Source organism: Magnolia sinica, chromosome 13 (assembly GCF_029962835.1).
Source record: "Magnolia sinica isolate HGM2019 chromosome 13, MsV1, whole genome shotgun sequence".
Classification (NCBI taxonomy): Eukaryota; Viridiplantae; Streptophyta; class Magnoliopsida; order Magnoliales; family Magnoliaceae; genus Magnolia; species Magnolia sinica.
In genome coordinates, this window is record NC_080585.1 from 40,621,532 (window position 1) to 40,631,150 (window position 9,619).

Sequence of the window (9,619 nt, forward strand, 5' to 3'; positions counted from 1 at the left end):
ATTATGTTCGTTTATCCAGTAGGATGGGGGAAGTTGAAACACCCCTATTTATTCAATGGCCCTAACCAGATTGCTAGGCCCAGGGCGGCCGTAATAGCCCCGAGCTTACGATCCTTGATCCATTTGGATTCTTCACTCTCAGCTATACTCATAGGACATGCAAAATTATGAACGGAATTGCTCGAGGTCACTACGGGGAGACTTGTCACCCCAGCGTAGGCCTATAATGTGAACACAGTTTCCTGTACCATCATGCTGAGCTACCAAGGCTTGAGAATCGTATCGCTAACAGTAGTAAGTAGGCCACTCTAGGATATGGGGTGCTCCAGATTCAAGCGAGCGTGATCATACATGGTGGACACACATGGTTGGTCAGCTAGTAGACTAGTTTGGTTGACTTAGGTGAACTTTGGCATAACCGGCACTCGGTGCGACTATCCTATGTAGTCTGATTACTGTCGGTTGTCCGCGTTCAGCCTGGGTGCGAGCATCCCATGTAGTCCGACTATTGTCAGTCGGACTGGCTCAGGGCAACTGACCTTAATAGGGCTGCCCTCGTAAGTTTTATGGTTTGCCGTGTAACCCGATTAACTAATTAGCCACAATCATATAGTATACCTCAAACGTTACTTATTGGAAGAATATGAAGAAATCCATAATAGTAAATCAGGAAGGTTCTACTTAATTTGGGCATTCTGTCAAACATGCGGGTGCACTACTTAAATTATCACAACTTGTAGGTGTTAAAACAAGCTAAGTGTATATGTTAGAGAATAATATAAAGCACAGGCAAAAATTTTAGTAATTTCAACCTATTTCAGCATTCAATCAGATGTTTAAGTTACACTATGCACAATTTGCAATTCATGGAAAGCAATCAATCGAAAGAGTACACAGTGGTTAGCATGCGATCACTAATTCACTACACAAATCATTAATTATGACATGTGTTAGATAATTGGCAACCGAAGGGTAATGGTCCACACCTTGAGGCGGTTCGTCAATTCTCAAGCCCGCTCATAGGGTTAAGGTCCCATAGATTGGCGTGCCGATGTTCTGTGCCAGCGAGAATAGCATGTAGGGGTGCATGCAATCAGCCTCTAGGGCCTAAATCACAACAAAAGGTTCGATAGTTACCTCTTCTTGTTGACAGGTGGTTTCCTATGTCGCAGCATACTCGTGAGGTAGGTTGCAGCTAGTGGCGGTAGGAAAATCCTCCCAAGTCAACACTCCCTTATGCCTCTTTCCTTCTCCTCACCTCAATCCCTCTCCCTGTCGTAATTTAATTTTCGTATGGGAGTGAGAAAGTGCAAAAATGGGCTACTTATAGTCCCATTTATGTGCGCAAATGGCCCTAAGAGCGTCTTTTCCATTGAACTTGCCCTTTAGTGGGTTGTTCGGTGATTGATCGAGGATGCGACTATACAGAAACAGGTGAAGAAATATCCTTGACTCGTACCCCACGTTTGGTTGCAATCTAACGGTAAAAAATTCATAACTTTGCAAAACAGTGATAGGTCTATTTTACTTAAGTTTTTAGATTTAAGCTTAAGAGATTCGCGCGTTGCAAACACTTGACTTCTAACCCTTGTTTTGGTTCGCCACCTACGATGGGTTTTGAGCCCAATGAGACGAAAAATATTTTATAGTTTTCGGACTAATGGCCCACTAATGAGCGGTTTAGAGCTTGTTCGGGTATTCAAGGAATTTCTGAAATGTATCGGGTAAGGAGCTTTCTTGTGCACAATTACTAGGGTCTGGATGAACTGATTTTATAGTGTGGCCTATTCGTAATTTGTAAAAATATTGATTTGGTCATAATCATTCTAAACTGTTGATTTGGTTTATTAATTAAGATCCGACCTTTAGTTGCCTCGGCTTTAGGTAGGTCTTTATTTAGTTACGATTGTCTCGATTAATCAGCGATTGGCCAGCTAGATTTGGGCCCTATATGAACAAATCCGAAGGTTATACTCAATGTTTAAGTGATCGAGCGGATTCGTTGGCTTTCTACGATTGATTAATTGAATTTGTACGATTTTTTACTGGTACCACCCATGTATAGGTTCACTTCGAACGTCAAGGGTTAGTAAGTGACAACTTAGGATGGTCATATCGAAAATTTTCAAGAATTTTTTGAAAATCTAAAATGGTGAAAATATAAGACATTACAGGGACCCACTGTGAAGTATACGAGTCAATCTAAGCCATTGGATAAGTATCCCACTAGATGATCTATTTTTGGACAACCATTGTTCACAACCCCAAGTGTAGGGTTGCGATGTAGTGATAATATCTGTAAGACCGAGGTCGAATCCACAGGGACTAAACTCGTGCGTATTCTGAAAGTAGCTAGAATTAGAACTAGAAGAAGAACTAAATTAGAAATCTGGAATAAAGAGAGTGATTTTGAATTGTGTTGATTGAAACTATTAAATTTAAAAATGGGAACTAGGGTGCCAAGGATCTACTTGTACTTATTAGGATGCTACCTTACTTGATTCAGGAAATACAACTGGATTCAGAGTCCTATCTTATCCAGTTGGAAGAAGAGATGATCAAATCTCTGAACTTCTCATTGATCTAGCCTTAACAGAAGAGGATTATGAAGATTTAGAAGGGATTCCGTCACCCAACCATGCCCCGGAATGATAACAAACAACAAGATTTACCAATCCAACAATCTCAAACAAGAAAAGAAGATATTCAAAACTATCGCAGACTCTATTGTAATTTGAGTCACAATAAACCATTGAAAACTAAAAATATTCCTTAAAATCAACTAGAAATCAATGAAGTTCAACATAAACATGAATCAAAGCAAATCAAACATTTCAATCACGCTACAAGCTTCACCTCTTAACCCTAGCTAAGAGGTTTAGCCAATCATAGACATAATTGAACTAAGAACTCTTAAATAAAACAAAAAAATAATTAAGGAAGAAGAAGAAAAACTCTTGGCGGTGGCTCTCCACCATTTTACTCCACTCCTTAAACCCTAGAAGATGCCTAGGAACGTCCCAAGGACTCCTATTTATACTTGTAAAGCTCCATCTTACGCACCGACTTAGAATTTCCACAAACCGACTTGAATTATGCAATCCGCAGCTTTTCTCGATTACGCTTCAGTCGGACCAAAGTCGAATATGAAGTCGAGTTCGAATTTGAAAATGATTTTATTTTAGCAGTTCAGTTAGACCGAACTTAAGTCGTCGGTCAAACTGAATTAATCTTCGATCGAACCAAATTAACTTCTTTCAGCATTGTAGCTTTTTGTGCACTTTCGGTTACACCACATCCTCCCTTTGGTCGGATCGAACATGGGTTCGGTCGGACCGAGCTGTCGGCCGAACCGAATTAGCATATGAATTCCATCCTTTCTTGTTGGACTATTTTATGTAGGTTCGGTCGGATCGAATTTGTCTGTTTTCTGCTACAGATTTTGCCGTCTTTCAAGTCCTTTCTTCAGCTTTTATACTTGGTTTTCTTGGATCTTTGGCTTGTGAATTCTTCATTCTTGGTCTTCTAAGATCCATTCTTTGGCTTGGTGATTCTTGAGCATCAAATTCATGCTTTTATCATTCTTTTCAATCCAAGCTCTCAGATTTTTCTTGCAATACAAACATGTATAAAATATACCATTAAGCAATATCATGTTCATAAAACCAAGATATAAATAGAAGAGAATATGCAATATTTGACACTCAACAACCATCCAATGATCAGACGTGCCAATCAACCGAGAAGTCCCTAACCCAGATTGATGATCACTGAGCATTAATCAAGTCTATAACTATATACATGAGCATGATAATAATCTTGATCGGTTCCCTAAATTTGGTCATAATCTAACGGTCTAGAGGCTACAACTATAACAAAAATTGGATACAGACAATTAACTTAAGTTCCTGCTTAATTTTCAGAAATATTCACACATCTCATGCACCGGCCTTACGAATCTAAGTTGAGTGATTCGAGACACAATCTTGGCTCGATGTCCTACGATGGACGTCAAGCTTGCTAAGACGAACGTCTTTCCATAGTTTTAGGTTTACTGGCCCACTAACAAGCGGCCTAGAGCATGTTAAGATAATCAAGACATTTTTGTAATGAATTGGGTAGCGAGATTTCTTATGAATGATGGTTAGGGTTTGGATTAGCTAAGTTCATAGTGTAGCCTATTCGCAACTAGTGGAAATGACGATCCGATCTTAATCACCCTAAACCGTTGGTTCTTAGGATAGACTCGAAGATTAAGTGATCCAGCAAATTTGTTAGCTTCCTACGGCTAATTAATCGAATTCGCAGGGTTCTTTACTAGTAACACCCATATATAGGCTATCATCGAATGTTAAGGGGCGTCCACGTAGGATTTTCCGCAGGACCGCTCATTTAAACCATGCGCGGTGAGGTACCATAAGCAAATCAACCTAGGATTAGCCCATTAGAATAAACCGGTCGGGTCATGACAGGACCCGGTGCGGGCCGTCAAGCCAGATGACTCATTTGCCCTTAACGGCAACCTGTATGGGCTGCACCGTGACGCAGGAAGGTCAGAAAATTCTAAAAATGAAGGGAACCATAAATCTCACTGGGCTTGTGGACCATCGCGGACCACGGACCCAGCGGACACCCAGAAGTGGGATCTGGCACTGACTAAATGCACCCCACCAATGCCAGGACCAGAATCTAGCGCTTGCAAATGAAACCGAGATACCAGGCTATCCAACCGTCAGATCTCTTCCACATTTACGGTGGAGGTCTAATGAATTTTTCTACACCCGTCCACCAACTCTGGGACCCGATCGTGGAACGGTGACCGTCGATCACAAATCGGACCCGTACGACCAAACCCCAGATCCGATCGTCCCCAAATTTTGCATGGCCCTTCATCGGGCCATGAAGCAACTATCCTAGGAATTTCATAGCCAGAGGGTCACTAGAACCACTCCAATCACCAGAATGGACCCCTCAGGGCTGTTTAAAGATCAAAACCGTTGGCTTAAACCCCACAACCGTCCATCTGTTTGTTCCCAAATTTTACGCGGGCCTTAATCGGGTCATAGGGCATCTACCCACCAAATTTGGTGGCCAAAGGAGTGTTAGGGCCACACTAACTCCAAAAATGAGTCATAGTAGGGTATTTTGGGAATTTGGAGAAACTTAAGGCCAAAGGGCCCAAGTCTAAGGAATAAACCCTAGCTTTCATAACTCTCTCTCAATTGCTACAACCACCAAGAGAGAAAGAGAGTGAAGGAGAGTAAAGGGAAGAAAGAGAGAGGGAGGGAGATTCAAGGTGGACCCTAGATCGAGGTGGGGACTAAGGTAGCCGATATTGCATCTCCTTATCCTTCTTTCAAAGGGAAAACTCAACACTACAACCCTAAAAATTGTCTGTTAATCGTCTAGGTAAGATCCTTCATCCTTTTTGCTTGAAACCCTTGTGTAGTGGAGAGGCTTATATGGGATTCTAACATACAAATGTATGCTTTAGGGATTCCGGCAATTCGATCCTAAAATCCCCACTCCTAGGTCGTTCCCAAGCCTCCAACGAATTCGAAGGTGCGGACTATTACTCTTAGGTGGCCTAGCACCAATTTTAGTATGAGCTTAATGATTTTGATTGCTCGAATGTTGTTTTTGAAATTCTAGAGAAAATCCTAGGAGTTATATGTTCGTTGGAAATGTATGGATGTGCATGTTAGCTCTAAAAATGGTGTTGATCTTGTCTCTCACATGATTTGATGTATGGATGATAGTATGCCCATGTTTGCTTGATTCTTTTCCTCACATGTGGTGTTTCATTGTGTGTATGATTTATTACCCTTGTGCATATGATTTCTTGAGATGGAGGAAGTGTTTAACTTCCTCACAAACCCACACCACACACCTACACTTTATTCATGATATTAATAGTTGCTTGTTAGAGAAATTTGAATTGTATGTTGAGCAACATGAGAACATGGTGTTGAATATGCTTGATGTTGCATTGGTTGTTGGCATGCTATGAATCACTATTCCTACCCTTGGGTTAGTCAGAAACTTGAGGAGAGACGGTAGTCCCATTGGTAGGACTACGCTATGGTTAGACTTGTGGGTTTGGGCGGGTGTGATCGGGTGGCTGTAGTTTGACTACATGGGACCCTCGTGCCCAATGTCACACACCTCACGCTCGCCTGACTTGTGAAGTCTAGCCTACCGTCTGACCAACCTTGATTGTTAACCCTGTTTGCTAACACATGTTTGGAACCTTGAATACCCTACAACCATGGTAGCCCATCAATAACCCACTCAAAATTGGTCCACAGCCTCGTGAGCCGGGCATGGTGGAATGGGACACTGTGTCTGAGCTGTCGGCCTATGCTGGGGTACCGCGCCTCCCCGTAGTGACCGCGAGCTATCCCTTTCTCACGGCACTCATGTGCTTGAAGTCTCACGGACCGCTGGGTCTCGGCCTCACCCATTGCGGGGTCTTGGCCTCGCAACCTGTTTAGGGCGTTGATACGTGGGGTGTACCAGATTCCCCAATCGGCTGGATGAATGGACCTAACTAATAACTTGGCTAACATGATCGCATTGCATCGCACTAGTTAGGGTGGCGACTCGGCAGTCGAGGTCGCAATGAGGGAGTGTTGTCATTTGCGATCGTTAGATGTTGTCGCTTGAGGGAGCGTTATGGTGAGGGCATGCATCATGTCATTGCATACATGCATATTAATAAGATTACTTAGGCGTATGTGATTCTGCTTTTCATTATGATCATATTATAATTGATGCTGTGATAACTTGAGACTAATAGCACCCCGAGTTGATCACTCACTCCCACTCTGGGACGGTGTTTTAAAACACCAACCAGACCCGTTCATAGATGCAGGTGACTCAGGGGCAGAGGAGCCTGGTGAGGCGAGCTTCGAGGAGGAGGACGAGCTGTCCTATTTCCAGTTGATGGAGGGTTCTCTGCCAGCTTGAGAGGCGGGATTGGATCACTGAGTAGGGGGCTCAGTTCTATTCTTTTTGAAATTTTGTTGGGTAGCGTCATATGCGCCCCTTTATACATTTGGACATGTATATGAATGTATGTTTGTTTTCACTCATTTCAGTAGGCTGGCGTGGTTATGTTTCATGCTCCAGGAACTTTCAGGCTACCCAACTAAACCTGATTAAACGCATTAATGAAATTGGTTAAAACTACGGCTAATTAATCGAATTCGCAGGGTTCTTTACTAGTAACACCCATATATAGGCTATCATCGAATGTTAAGGGTTAGTAAGTGACAACATAAGTTAATTATAGAGAAAATTTTTCAAAGATTTTTAAAATCTAAATAGCAAAAATCCGGAATATTATAGAAAGCCCGCTTGGGGTGAAATAACCCATCTGCCTCAAATTTTGCCTAAAATTACACCTCTTACAACCTGATCCAAATTCATCCACCAAGGAGAGAAAAGAGTGAAAGGAGAGGAGATTTCTAGCCTAGGTTAGCCAAGTCAAGTTTAAGCCTTAGCCACATAAGCAATCTAAAAGATCAATTTGACCCATTCCGATCGACTTTTGCGACAACTCATTCACCTACTTGCCTAGCTCTCATCAGCTTCATCCACACCCACTTGCCTAGCCCTCTTCAGCTTCATCCATACTTGCATCTACATTGTACATCTTCTTCTCCACTCACAACCCACATACTTGTTTAGTCAGTTTGAGTGTATACTCTACGGCTTACTGGTATACTGGATCTTACTCATCAAAAACTTAAATCAACTAGGCTTCGATCGCGTGTCCCAGTGGGTAAGTTCGGGTAGAGAAATCTATCTTGGTCTATTACTTGAAGTAGGCACCGTATTGCCATATTGCATTCCACACACTTCATTACATCATTCGTGGACAAGAACTAATCTAATCCTCAGTATTTCATCTTATCTTGTGAGGCATAGATCGTACGCTTCTACGAGCAAAGAGGATGCCTAACACCTTTTCTCTTTGTCATCGTAGTCTCTTACCCAAAATTTTTAGTCGCAGCTCGGGAGTCATTTTAAGACAAAAAAATTATCTGATTACTTAGTTTAAGGTAGGTTTCTACCAAATCTAACGCACTGTAAAAAAAAAAATTTGAATAATTGGCTAATAGCGACTCCGAGTCAAACATATAATACCTGAATTACAAATATAGCCGAAAGCGTATGAAGGCCTTATGAAGGCAATCCAACATCCACAAGCCCATGATGATTATGTACGACTGGATCCCAAGCCGGGCCACCACTTTTGTGCAAGATCTAGGTTGTTCATTGTGTGTGCCCCATCATGTGTGATATACAACAAAAAAGCCCTCGAAAGGCTCTTAGAGTATGGTCCGTGCCCAGACCCATTAATCAACTGGCCTAAATTTTTGGCCTGGGCCCATTTAGCAGGCTTAGTTTTCTAAGCCAAGCACGAAGTGGCCCAAACCTAAAAGCGTGCCTGTCTGTTGTCCATTGATTCCAACCTGCTGAGCGCACCAACCTGATTTTTATGCCAGGGGATCTTCGTACTGGGCCTACCGTTTTCAAGGTACTGATGTCCAGCAAAAATGGCATATTGGTACGGTACCACAACTTGTGGTACCCTGCATGCACGTGATCAGTTCTCTATGGCGATATTCTCGTGAAGATGATTGGGGAACCAGGCACACATGCAACGACATCTGAGTTGATCTGGGCTGTTCATCAGGCAGGACCCGTCATGACCATGCCCTGATGCGAAAATCAGAGCAGTCCAACTATCGGTTGGGTGAAAAGTGTGCATTGAATGTGGACCTTTGGTAATCACTTTCAAAGCATCTGTTGCTTGCTACTTGTTAGTAGACTAGTCAGGGCCCAGCATTGATGGAGGGAGGTCCTGGCTTAGAGTCCTCCTGGTGGACCCGTTTTGGTCTGCCTGAACCGATTTTGTAATCCATCGATCCCATGTGCGACCTACCTGATGACTGATGAGTCAAGCAGTCTGAGGCCAGAGAAACCTTCAATTCATCACTCAGGCCCAATGGAGATCATTCCCATGACTCAGGATCACGTCCATCGATCATGGGTTGGGCCACATTTCTGATGAGCGAGCCAATCTTGGGCCAGAGCATGTTCTCAGTGGGCTCCGGTTGATGAACGGATACGATCTTTCACACGTGCATTAATGTCCTCTGCATTTGTCCTATTCTATCTCACGTTCAAATATCAATTCTAAGTGACGGTTTGCTGGAGCCTTTGCACAATGTACTCCTCTTTTTCTTTTTTCTTTTTCTTTTTCACTTTTGTAATCCCGACCATTGATCTTTTTAGGACCACTGATGGATCATACTCCTAAATATCCCAAACGGTTAGATTGATGCAGGGATGGATGTGATGAGGTCGAGCACCATCTTCATCAAAGATAACTACTCCGAATCCACAGTTTATATAAACTACTCACAGATATTCCTTGAATTCACAAGAGAATAAAATATGAAATAATTTCTAATAATTCAAAACTTGTATACAATCCTTTAAATAATGATATCAACAGTAGAAGAAGTTCCAAAATCAAACTAACCCAAGCTCCCTAAAACCGTGGCTTACAATAGATAGTAAACTTGCTATTTTATAGACAATCATT